Genomic DNA, 12,107 nt, shown 5'->3' with positions numbered 1-12,107 from the left:
TAGGCATTCCTCCACTCCCTCTGTCTTTCTTGGCAATTCCCCCCCCCCGTCTTCCTCGGCAATCCCCTTCCCAGTCTTCCTCAGCAATTCCCTCTCCTGTCTTCCAATGCAATTATCTTCCTCGGCACTCCCTCCCGTCTTTCTCATCAAATCCCAGCAGCCTCTCCTCTCCATCTTCCTTAGTACTCTCCTCATCTTCCTCAGCATGTGACATCTTAGGTCTAAAGTCAGAAATCCATCCAACTTCATTCATTTTATATATTAGAATGACAGGGTCATTCAGTGTTACCCGGGAAGAAAACATATTTCTATTAAAGCTTCTGTCTCTCCTCCTCCCCTGTTTTCCCACTTCCTTTCCATTTCCAGATATTAGAAGTTACATTGTAAAACAAACCATTGTGCCAAAGTCTATAAAAAAGTCTTTGTTATGTCAAGAACTATTGCTCTGGAAACAAAGCCCCTCCATTAATAGATTCACTGATCCTGTGGTGTGATATTACAGTCAGCACATCAGATATTATCCTGTAAGATGAAATCCATATTGCTTGTCACTGAGTAGAGTGTTTCTGCTGTGCTGGTCCAACAATTTCTTAATTTATCACAGATTCAAACAACTTGCACAAGATGTATAGACGACTGGTTGGTCTGTACTGAGATGCAGAAGACCACTCTTCCGTATTTTTAAGTACTGGGTACACTGATGATATGATGGGAAGCATTTTTCATTTAAGCAATGATTGAACAGCTTTGTAAGAGTAGGAGAAACACTATATAATTGTCTTATAAATAATTATATAATTATTTTATAATTAATTATGTAATGATGTTATACTTACTTATATAATTATGTTATAATTAATTATAGAATCACATTATAATTAAGTGTATAATTATGTTATAATTAAAATGTTAGAACCAGTTGCTTTGTTGACATCCCGGTCCTTGATTCATTTGCCAACATTCCAGACAGATATATGGATTGTGCAACTGCTTGAGTACTATATAATTATTTTATAATTAATTATATAATTTTTTTATAATTAGTTATAGAATTATTTTATAATTAGTTATAGAATTATTTTATAATTAGTTATAGAATTATTTTATAATTAGTTATAGAATTATTTTACTTTTTATATAACTGTTATCATTTATTATATAATTTTATTAGAATTAATTATATAATTATGTTATAATTAAAATGTTAGAACCAGTTGCTTCATTGGCATCACGGTTCTTGATTCATTTGGCAACTTTCCAGACAGATATTTGGATGTCGCTCAAAGTGTTTACCATTATAAGGAAAAAGTTAGAAGTTAGGCGGCTCTGATCCCAAAGATCTTTGCAAAAATGTTTGCTGATGCTGAGGAAATCACATCCAACCCATTGATAATAGTTGGGATAGAGATTTTAAATCATTTCAGGACCCTTTTTCGCTAAAATTCTTGGGAACGAAATCTCTGCTCAGACACAGGATTTAGTTTTGCATTTTTGACGTTTTGCCGTCGTTGCGGCAGTTCTAAAAGCAGCTTTGATTTCAGGGCATCTATTTAGTTCGAAAGCAACGGAAATATAGATTTCCATGAGCAAACGATTATACCAAGACTGACTGTCTGGTTTCTGTTGAAATTCCAAGAACTCCATCATTTTGTTCCATTAAGATAAAATTAAAATAAATTCTTATTTTATTTTCTTGATACATCCAATAAAATATATCCATAGAATAAATTGCAGGGTAGTTTAATGGGGTAGACGAATTGCAGGGGTAGTTTAATGGGTAGATAAATTGCAGGGTAGTTTAATGGGGTAGACAAATTGCAGGGTAGTTTAATGGGGTAGACGAATTGCAGGGGTAGTTTAATGGGTAGACGAATTGCAGGGTAGTTTAATGGGGTAGACAAATTGCAGGGTAGTTTAATGGGGTAGACAAATTGCAGGGTAGTTTAATGGAGTAGACGAATTGCAGGGTAGTTTAATGGGTAGACGAATTGCAGGGGTAGTTTAATGGGTAGATGAATTACAAGGTAGTTTAATGGAGTAGACAAATTGCAGGGGTAGTTTAATGGGTAGACGAATTGCAGGGGTAGTTTAATGGGTAGATGAATTGCAAGGTAGTTTAATGGGGTAGACAAATTGCAGGGTAGTTTAATGGAGTAGAAAGAATTGTAGAGTAGTTTAATGGGGTAGACAAATTGTAGGGTAGTTTAATGGGGTACATGAATTACAGGGTAATTTATTGGTGTAGATAGAGTTGGTGTATGAACTAAAATCGGAAGAATACGTTCTGGTGGATTTGTAATGAGATTATATTTTTTAATACGATTGTGACAAATTGGCTTTTATTTCAATAAATATCTGATTGTAAATAAAAAGAACGAATTCAATTTATATTAGGTATAAGTTTTTTATTAGTAAAGATTTTTTTTTTAATATTAATAATCAAATTCTTTTGCTCCCTTTTTCTCTTTTTTTCTCTCTTTATCTGTTTCTTTCTTTTTTTTCTAGTTTTCTCTTTATCTCTCTATCTCTCGCCCTCTCTCCTTTCATTTTCTTTCTTTCCTTCTCCATTCCCCCCATTTCTTTCTCTTTTTTTTTTTTCGTTACTGTCTTACCCTTCTCATTCCCCATTTCCTTTTACTCCCTCTATCTCCTCCTCCTCTCTATTCCCTTTCTCCCTTACACCTTCCCCTCTTTCATTCTTCATGTTCTATTTCTCCCTTATTCTTCTGATCTTTTTCCCTGTGATTTCTCCCCACCTCTTTCCATTTCGATCTCTTTAATTTTTTTCATTGCCTTATTTAAAAAAAAAAATCCATCACACATTTTCATTATTTAAAAGCAAAAAAAAAAAAAACCCCAAACTTTCTGCAATATTTTATTTACCTCGTTATTTTTTTTTTCTTTCACAAATCATTGTCGTCCTCAACTTTTAAAAGGACAGCTGGAAATTCCAGTTGTCTTCCCTTGGGTCCATCTCCCACCAAAAAAAAAGAACCTAGTTTTTTTGTTTTTTTCTGTAATTCTCTCCTTTTCAAAAATATTTTTTGTCATTTTTTTTTGTTATTATTTATATTTTCTTTTCTTACTTTATTGTCTGAATTTGTGGTGTGTCCTTCCCTGTATTGCTTAAAAAAGGGGCCATCCCCTGCTTACCATAAAAAAAAAACTCTTAGGGAATGCATGTTTGTGTTTAGAAGTGTTTTCCAAATTAATATTTTCTTTATCATATTGTTATTTAAAATCTTCCTTTACTTCGTGTTTAAATAAAAACTGCTATATCAAACATCCAGGTATTCATGGTTTAATCAGAAATCCACCCTCTTATTCTTGACAAAAGATATTTTCTTATGGCATTTGCCAGATTCATAACTCGTAAACTAATTCATATTATTTGAATTATTCAGATGATTTTTCTTATCTTGAGTGTTTTTCTCACAATATTTTGTCTGATGTATCCTCCAACCTTCTTCAGGTGTATCTTGTCGAACAGTGGGATCTATTTGTCGAACTCTAGAATCTGCACAGAATTTCAAGTGGAATCCTTTATTCAATCCACAGTTCGACAGACAGATTCCACCATAAATTTTGGTGACAAATGATGCTAAAAAGAAAAAAATTGTACATTAAAATATATCAGTTTTGATTTGAACGTTCCTTTTTTTTTTCTTTTTTTTTTTTCCTTTTTCCTTTTTTTATTTATTTTTTTATTTATGTATTCATTTTTTTTCCTTATTTTTTCCTTTTTTATTTTTTCTCCTCCCCCCCCTTTTTTATTTTTTATTCATTTTTTTATTTATTTTATTTATTTATTTATTTATTTATTCATTTTTTTTTCCTTTTTCCTTTTTTTATTTATTTTTTTATTTATGTATTCATTTTTTTTCCTTTTATTTTTTTCCTTTTTTATTTTTTCTCCCCCCCCCCTTTTTTATTTTTTTTTCATTTTTTATTCATTTTTTTATTTATTTTTTATTTTATTTATTTATTTATTCATTTTTTTTTTTTTTTTTTTTTTTTTAAATTTTTTTTCGATGTATTCAACGTGATATATATCAACCCTCCTCATGGAGGTTGATTTATAATTTTTTTTTTTTTGAAGTTGTTGGTTTGGATTTTTTAATGTAAAAGGTGTTATTCTGAGCCCGACATCAATTAGAAAAAAATTTTTTTTTTATTTTACGTTTGAAAGGTGTAAGATTCTAACAGTGTTATCCTAAATTCGTTCCTTTCAGTTGTTGCTGTAACACGAGTGTAATAATATGGCAGGCAGAGGAGAAAGAATTCAAGTCCTCTTAACGCAAAGTCACACACACAAAAATAGAATAGTAATTCTAAAATAAAAAGGATTATTTTGAGATTGGAAATCATTTCTTTATCCATGACGTCTATAAGACAAAACAATAAACAAAAGAAGAGATATGGTTTCATAAAAATGTTTTAAAAGGAATGTGATTTGAAATTCCAAAAAGATGGTGGACACTCGGTGACTGATGGAAAAGTTGGTCAACTGTTTGTCTGCGAAACCCGGAACCATAAATCACCAAAATATCAAAGACTTTAGATTTATTTTATGGAAGAGCATCTTCTTTCTTGGAAACAATAAACAATCACTATACCAAACTAAACAGACCTATATTTAACAAAGCCATAAACCGTACATATCAAAAAATCAACACCATAAGCCCAACATTCAAATCACCTTACTTTCCGAAAGACTGTAACTAACTAAACGCTTTAAGCATTATGCCATGAATTCATTCAGTATAATGGATATCTTTACTGAACAAAACAGCAAATAATTCTTTGATCAGTTTCGCTATATTGATATAAACTAACATGCTTATTCAAGGTTTTCACAGGCTGGAAAAGTCTCTGAATTTTTACTTTGGCCTTGAAAAGGTCTTATTTCAATTGTTACCTTGAAAAATCCTTGAAAATATAGAAAAATGTCTTGAAAATGGCTTGCGAATCTTATTGTTTATGTTGAGTAAAAATTTGTTGGAATATTAAAAATAAAATCGAAATAAATACTATTAAATTATTATTTTTAAGCATTAATAAAAATACCATTAAATTTTTTTTTTAAATATTGAAAATAAAATCGAAATACGTTGTTTTGAAATTATTGTTATGGATACAAGAGTTACATCCCTTTATGACAGAATTACCTGGGAAACAATAAGCAATTACCAAAACTAAGCAGACCTGTCTTTAACAAACACATCGTAGCTAGTGTATAAACCAAATTTCCTGAAGACAGAAACACCTTTTTTTTTTTAAGAATATCCAGTGTCTATGTTCATGACTTTAAAGTTCGCTAACATTTATCTTGAGTTAACCACAATTTTTAGACATAAAAATCTGTAACTATTCCTCAAGAATGTGTTGAATTTGAGAATCATTGCAGGATAATGAGGTCCTGGATATGACCTTAAACTATATCCGGTGGTAAGGCCCCAGCTTGTGGACTTTGGGGAGTGTGGAGCCACCCCTTAATTGCCATGGCTACCAGGTCTACTCTGACACAGAGTGGTAGTACCTGTTAGAGTCCCAACTATGGGTTAAATAGAAACGGATGTGAAAAAAATATAAATATATTCTATTAAAAAAAATTTTCTTCAAAATCACTGGATTCGGCATTAAATATCCTGAAAAGGGTTGATATGCCATAAAACAACCAATCAACCAACCAACCAGGATAATGTATTACTCTATTAAATTGTACTTATTAAAGCATTAATAATATAAGCCCAACATTCAGATCACCATAGTTTCCAAAAGACTGACTTACTAATCAACGCCTTTAAGTATTATCCCATGGGTTCATTCAGTATAATGGATATCTCTACTCAACAAAACAGCAGACTATTCTTTGATAGGTTTCACTATGTTGATGTCAGCTAACGTGCTTATTTAGGGCTCGGGACGTAAACATGACATTTGGATCACCATAGTTTCGAGAAAACTATGACTTGGACCTGATTCAGTGGCTTAAGCATTATGCCATGGATTTATAAAATGGTGTAATTAGGAATGTTGTCTGGTATTGTTGTTGAACATTAATCATTCATTTCTTGTTAATTCCGTGCTTCCGTTCAGTCTCGAAAGACAAAGGATACCCCCTGTAGGGGCAGTAGCACATGTAATTGTGAGGCAAGGGTTGCGCAATCTCCAACCACACCTCTCCTGAATCGGCACTATTTGAGTCCAGTGGCAAGGAGAAGACCAGGATGACTGGAAACAATGCCGAGATAAGCGGAGAGCACATTTAGTACTGACCAGGTTCAAAGTTGCTTAACTTCGGTGATCCAGCGGGAACCGGTGTGTCAATGTGATTATCATGGATAATCATGTTAATTATATTATTATTGTTGCTGGCATTCGTTTCCCAGATATCTTTCTAGTTAGAATTCTTTATATAAAGACATTGAGTACTTATGTGATGGACCACGTGGAGGTTGCCAACATCCCTAAATGAAAGTGCTTCTGTGAAATGGACTGGATTCAAACTTAGCACACCCACGTTGTCAGTTTGTTAACCACTTAGCTATTATGTACCTGTTGTTGCTAATAGGCTGTTGTAACTAGTCAGCAGATATTGTCCGGCATGACGCTCATCCGTAACGGCACTAAAAGTCGATTTTGCAATAAAATTGCAAATTTTCATCTTATGAACTGTTGAAATTTAAATCCCATAAATAAAATTTGGTGTAAGTCCACAGTTCAACCTGAATAATAAAAAAAAAAATACAGAAAAAGATCTTTATAATGTACATACTCATAATGGAACTAAAATGATATATTTGGTCCTTGATGTGACCTAAAACTATATCCGATGGTGAGGCCCCAGCTTGCGGGCTTTGGGGAGTGTGGAGCCACCCTTTAATTGCCATTGCTCTCAGGTCCACTCTGAGCCGGAGTAGTAGTACCTGTTAGGATCTCAACTATGGGTTAAATAGAAACCGACTTGAAAAGAAAAATATATTTTATTAAATTTTTTTTTCTTAAATCATTGGATTCGGCATTAAATAACCTGAAAAGGGTTGATGTGCCGTAAATCAACCAACCAACCATAAAATGACATGTTCCAAAAATCACATAAATTGATGAAGTAGCTCTGGATTTTTTTTTTTTTTTTTTTCCAACGAAAATCAAATTTTTTTAATGATTACTTGCAAATCGTAGCTATTACAAAATTGTGGACTCATCTGCCCTTGTTTTTTCAAGATCGCGATGTGAGACAGCCTCTTTTTGCTTACTCATAAGTGAAAGTGTTTCTATGGAATGAACTGGATTCAAACTAAAATAAAAATTGGAAAATTTATAAAATTTATTAAATCATTAAGTGTTTAATCAAGGAAAAATAAAAGACTGGCCCTTAATCCATTAATTTTCCAAGATAAGCTCTTCTCGTTAGAGGAAGAAAACTAATAGACTAACAAAATTACTGGTTAGCATAACTTTGAAAATTTTAAAGAAAAAATTTTTGTTCTTGTTCAGAATTCCCTCATATTAAAAAAAAATAGAAAGAAAAATACGTATGATGTATGCACCCATGATGAAATAAAAATATCATTTTCGAGAAATAACATAATTTAATCAATAAGTTATATAAGAAAATCATATTTTATGAATAACCAAGGAGTGATTGTCTTGTGTTGCCATTTTGAAAACAATCCTGGGAAACAAAGGGAGATAACTCAATGATAATTCAAACTGGCGAGATATTTGTTATAATGCTTATGAATTTGCATTAATTGCTTCAAAACGATTTTCTATGTAAAAATAAAACTACTTGATTAATTTATGTGATTTTTGAAAATGATACTTTCGTTTCATCACTAGTATATACATTATACAGTTTTTTTTTTGTTGTTGTTGTTTTTTTTAATTAAGGGAATTCTGCACAAGCACCGGAAAATTTTGTAGGAAAGTTTCGAAATTGGGTTTCTCTTGACTTCATTTTTTTTTTTTTATATCAACACATTAAACTAGAATTTTTAAAGTTGAATCATAAAATTCAATAAAGTTTTACCCCATTTTTTTAAAATAGATTTCTTGTAGTTGAATTAACATATTTTAATTCATTTCGAAATTCAAGTAGTGACAAGTTGGTAAAGTAAACCGACAACAACATGGCTGACAAATGCTGTCTTCGGAGTATCAATAATGACGCAAAAGTCCAAAAATAAACAAAATCCTGATAGACATCCACCTAATAAATGTCATCATGGCATCACTATTTGTTTTACGAACTGAATAAAAGCTTAAAAATACGTTAAAATATATAAAACTTATCCAGCTAGGTAGAGTAACTTATCTTGCCTTTGGTAACATTTATTTATATATTTGAATGCTTGACTTTTTTTTTTTTTTTTTTTTTTTTTTTGTTGACTTCTCTGCTAAATCCACAATTCTTTTTTTCATTTTCATTCATTTTTTTTTCAAACAAAATCTTCATTTTTTTCGTCACATGCTAAAATTCCATTAAGGTACCATCAAAAATAAAAAAATTTATTCAAGTTAAAAATCCCTCAGTGAATTCTTGACCACAATGTGCAATGGCCGTTCCAAAAGTAACGCTTCTTATCTTTTAACTAAAAAAATTACAGTGTTAAAAGAGCCACAAAAATTTTCTGTAGTTTTAAATATATAATACAGTAGAACCCGGCATATGGTGGTTCTAGGGTACAGTTTTTTCAGGTTACGATGTGGAATACAATATTTTTCCGGGCCCTGGTTGCAGTATTTGTCTCGCCTTACGTGTTATTTATGTTATTTGATTACATACATGTGTTACTAATTTTTAATGCCGTATCCTGGAGTTCTACTGCACTAGCAAAGTCCCGACGTTGACGTTGAAAAATAGTGTGCACCATCCCTAGATTGGAGACCATCATCGTGTCAGGTTTAGTCATGATCGATTCAGTGATGTGGACTGTAGGAGAGTATATATATATATATAGGCTATGACCTTGACTTTTGACCTTAACCATGAAAAATTGTGTGCACCATCCTTATGTGGAGGAATCGTCATCATGCCAGGTTTGGTCGAGATTGGTCCAGTGGTGTGGATTTTCGGAGAGTTGTACACACATGAATGCTACAACTTTTTATATAGAGATAAACAAGTTCTATTCAAGTTTTTGAAAAAAAGAAAAAGAATTCAGCTAATATGCCTCATAAATTGGTAAAAGGGTATAAGCACGGCCCTCTGTAATAATAATATTAGGAACGCCTAGGAATTAAAGTCATGTAACCTGCTGACGTCATTTAATTTGGTCTTGTGAATCTGGTCATGAAACAACCGGGAGTAGATAATGTCTACTGACAAAACTATTTTCAAGGATTTAGCAGAGAAGCCAACAAAAGAAAAAAAAAAAAAAAAAAAGTAAAAATTCAAATATATGACAAATAAATATTACCAAAGGCAAGATAAATTACTTTTCTACCTACCCGGATAAGTTTTTTTGGGTTTAACATATTTTGAAGCTTTTATTCAGTTTGAAAAACAAATAGTGCCGAGCTCGTAAGTTAAGCCTACAACAGCATAGCCGACAAGAATATGCCATTTTTGGAGTGTCAATAATAGCTCAAAAGTCCATAAGTAAACAAAATACTGATAGAAATCTACCCAATACGGTAATTTATTACTTACACTGATGTCGAGCTCATCTTTGTTTTCTTTTCTGATATTAAATCGAACACTGAATAATGAATTTATCTTCTTCGACAAATCCATACACGTGCATGCAAAGTTTAAAACCACTGCACCGAAAGGTTGCATATTACTCAGCAGTATTTTGTGTTTCGCTATCGCCAATAATACCAGATTGCGCATTGTCATGTCTTATGACAGTTTTATGAGCCTCACTACTTCTGAGCTGACTAATAAGAATGCAAAAAAAATAGCAACTTATGTTCAATCAATCGTACATAATTCCTCATTTACGCTAGGTCAGTGGGTGTCAACCTTTAGTTGTCTGAATAATTCAAGCTATTGAGTCTGCTCGTAAGTTTTTGATACGATTGAAACACAAGATGTAACAGGTGCTAGTGTGATTTCAAGAGTTAAAAGTGGATGTGTTAAGGGAGTGAGGGGAATTCTAGTGTGAAAAACAGCAACTTGTGTTTAATTAATCGTATGTAAGTAATTGTTTACGCTAAGTCAGTGGTTGTCAACCTTTAATGTCGTTTACCCCTGGTGGTGATTAACTAGAAGCTGTCCTCTCCACACACACACACACACACACTGAAAAAGTCTTATTAAAAAATCTCACATTTTTAACATTTAAAATCTGCATTTTGTATTTCATTTCTATCGTGTTTTTGCTGCCTTTGGGATTGTGCACTGACATGAGCATAATCATGACAGATTGCCGTACAGGACCACCAGGCTCTCACTATCCGGTCCTTTTTTTCAACTGAGTACCACTTTCCTGGCTGTATTGTTTTTACTGCAGCTGAGGAACTTCATCTACCTCCTGTATGGTGACCCTCCAGAATATAAGAGGGAGGCTAACAGGTACTGCACCTTTCTCAAGGGTGACCTAAAACTGTGCAAGTGTGAGCATTCATATTCCTGAGGTATAATACATACCCACTCATTTGAATACGTACAATGCTTAGTATTCCCAAATGGTCACCCATCTGGTACTGGCCATGCTCAATGTTGCTTAACTTCTGTAATTTAATGCGAATTGTTGGGAGAAGGCATGAGTGTTAGAAAACAAGGACCCATGGTACAGTGGATAAAGTACTTGGTTATATTTAATTACACTCTTTAGCACATAATATTCCCAACTGGTCATCCATTTGGTACTGGCCAGATTCAACGTGGTTTGACTTCAGTGATTTATCGAGAACTCATATATCAACAAATTATCTGTATATTTATAAAAGAGAAAATGTGTGCGTGTGAGGACACTTCTCAACCTATATACTCAACGAATTTTTCAGACTTGAAATTTGGTATATAGGATATGTAGACTTGTGGAAAACTTTTATCCATTTTTATTTGGAAAAAAAGTTTGCTAAAGGGGGTCAAACTTGAAAAATTGGTACGTGGGGGGGGGTCATTGTATTTTTTAGGTTGCTAACTGTTTCATGAATGCGCATGCGTGAATAGTTCACATTGCAGATTATTTATGATAAGAATAAGTAGTTTGAAAACACCTTTTAAGGATTGTGTCATGCTGGTCTAATGGTTATCATACATAATACTCACATGCACATGTCTCAGTTTCTGTTTTTATTTTTGTTTCTTTACATCATTTTTTTAAAAGGGATTTAACGTTACATTTAATACCTAACGTATTTCTGTTTATAATAAATAAGAAATCTGTTTTAAAATGTAATATTTATGTATATTTTACGAACGGACAACACTGGGTAGTCTTCTAGTATACAAATATACTGAGGCCCAAGCATACCATCTAAACTCCAAAATATACAAGGGAGGCTTTAAGGTGCTACACCTTGCCCAAGGGTGACCTGGAACTGTGCAAGGCAGGGGCGTTCATCTCCCTAAGATATTACACGTACCCACTTAAATATATAAAGTGCTTCGTATTGCCAAATGGTTACTCATCTGGTAGTGGCCAGGCTCAACGTTGCTTAACTTCAGTGAACTAACGAGAACCCATGTGTTAAAATAATTGTGCAGTATAGAAATATACTTTTATTTTTTCTTATCAGTTTGTTCAAGCTGGGGATGGAACATCCTAGCAGATGCCAAACATTCAGCCGCTAACTCAGATATTCCAACCGTGAGATCTTTTTAAGATTCTGACTGTCTCCTTAAGTGCAGTTGTTTGAATCTCTCTTGCACTTGGTTAACCGGGTATATTTGCCAGGTAGTTTTTGAAATTTTTTTTTCATGAGTCCAGTTTCTCCTATGATTACTGGAATGATGGAGATCTTCCTAAGATTCCAATTTCTTTTCATGTCATAAATAAGACCTTGGTATTTCGTTATCTTTTTCTTCTCAACTCTGTTTTAACGCAGTATCATTGGGAGACACCGACTTCTACTAAGGTTGCTTCTTTCTTTTTCTTATCCCATATCACTATGTCAGGTTTTAAGGGGAGATATGATGCAGCGTGTTA

General features: G+C 32.9%; 1 protein-coding gene across 15 annotated transcripts in view; it reads left to right on the top strand.

The window, feature by feature from the left end:
- The window catches only part of LOC145258331 (transcription factor 7-like 2), a 764,652-nt gene that overhangs the window by 673,856 nt on the left and 78,689 nt on the right, over nt 1–12,107 (top strand). The window lies entirely within an intron of this gene.

This window comes from Euprymna scolopes, chromosome 33 (genome assembly GCF_053919585.1).
Source record: "Euprymna scolopes isolate OS-2025 chromosome 33, ASM5391958v1, whole genome shotgun sequence".
Taxonomy (NCBI): Eukaryota; Metazoa; Mollusca; class Cephalopoda; order Sepiida; family Sepiolidae; genus Euprymna; species Euprymna scolopes.
Note: the sequence above shows the minus strand (reverse complement) of the source record. Positions and strands in the feature narration are given on the sequence as shown.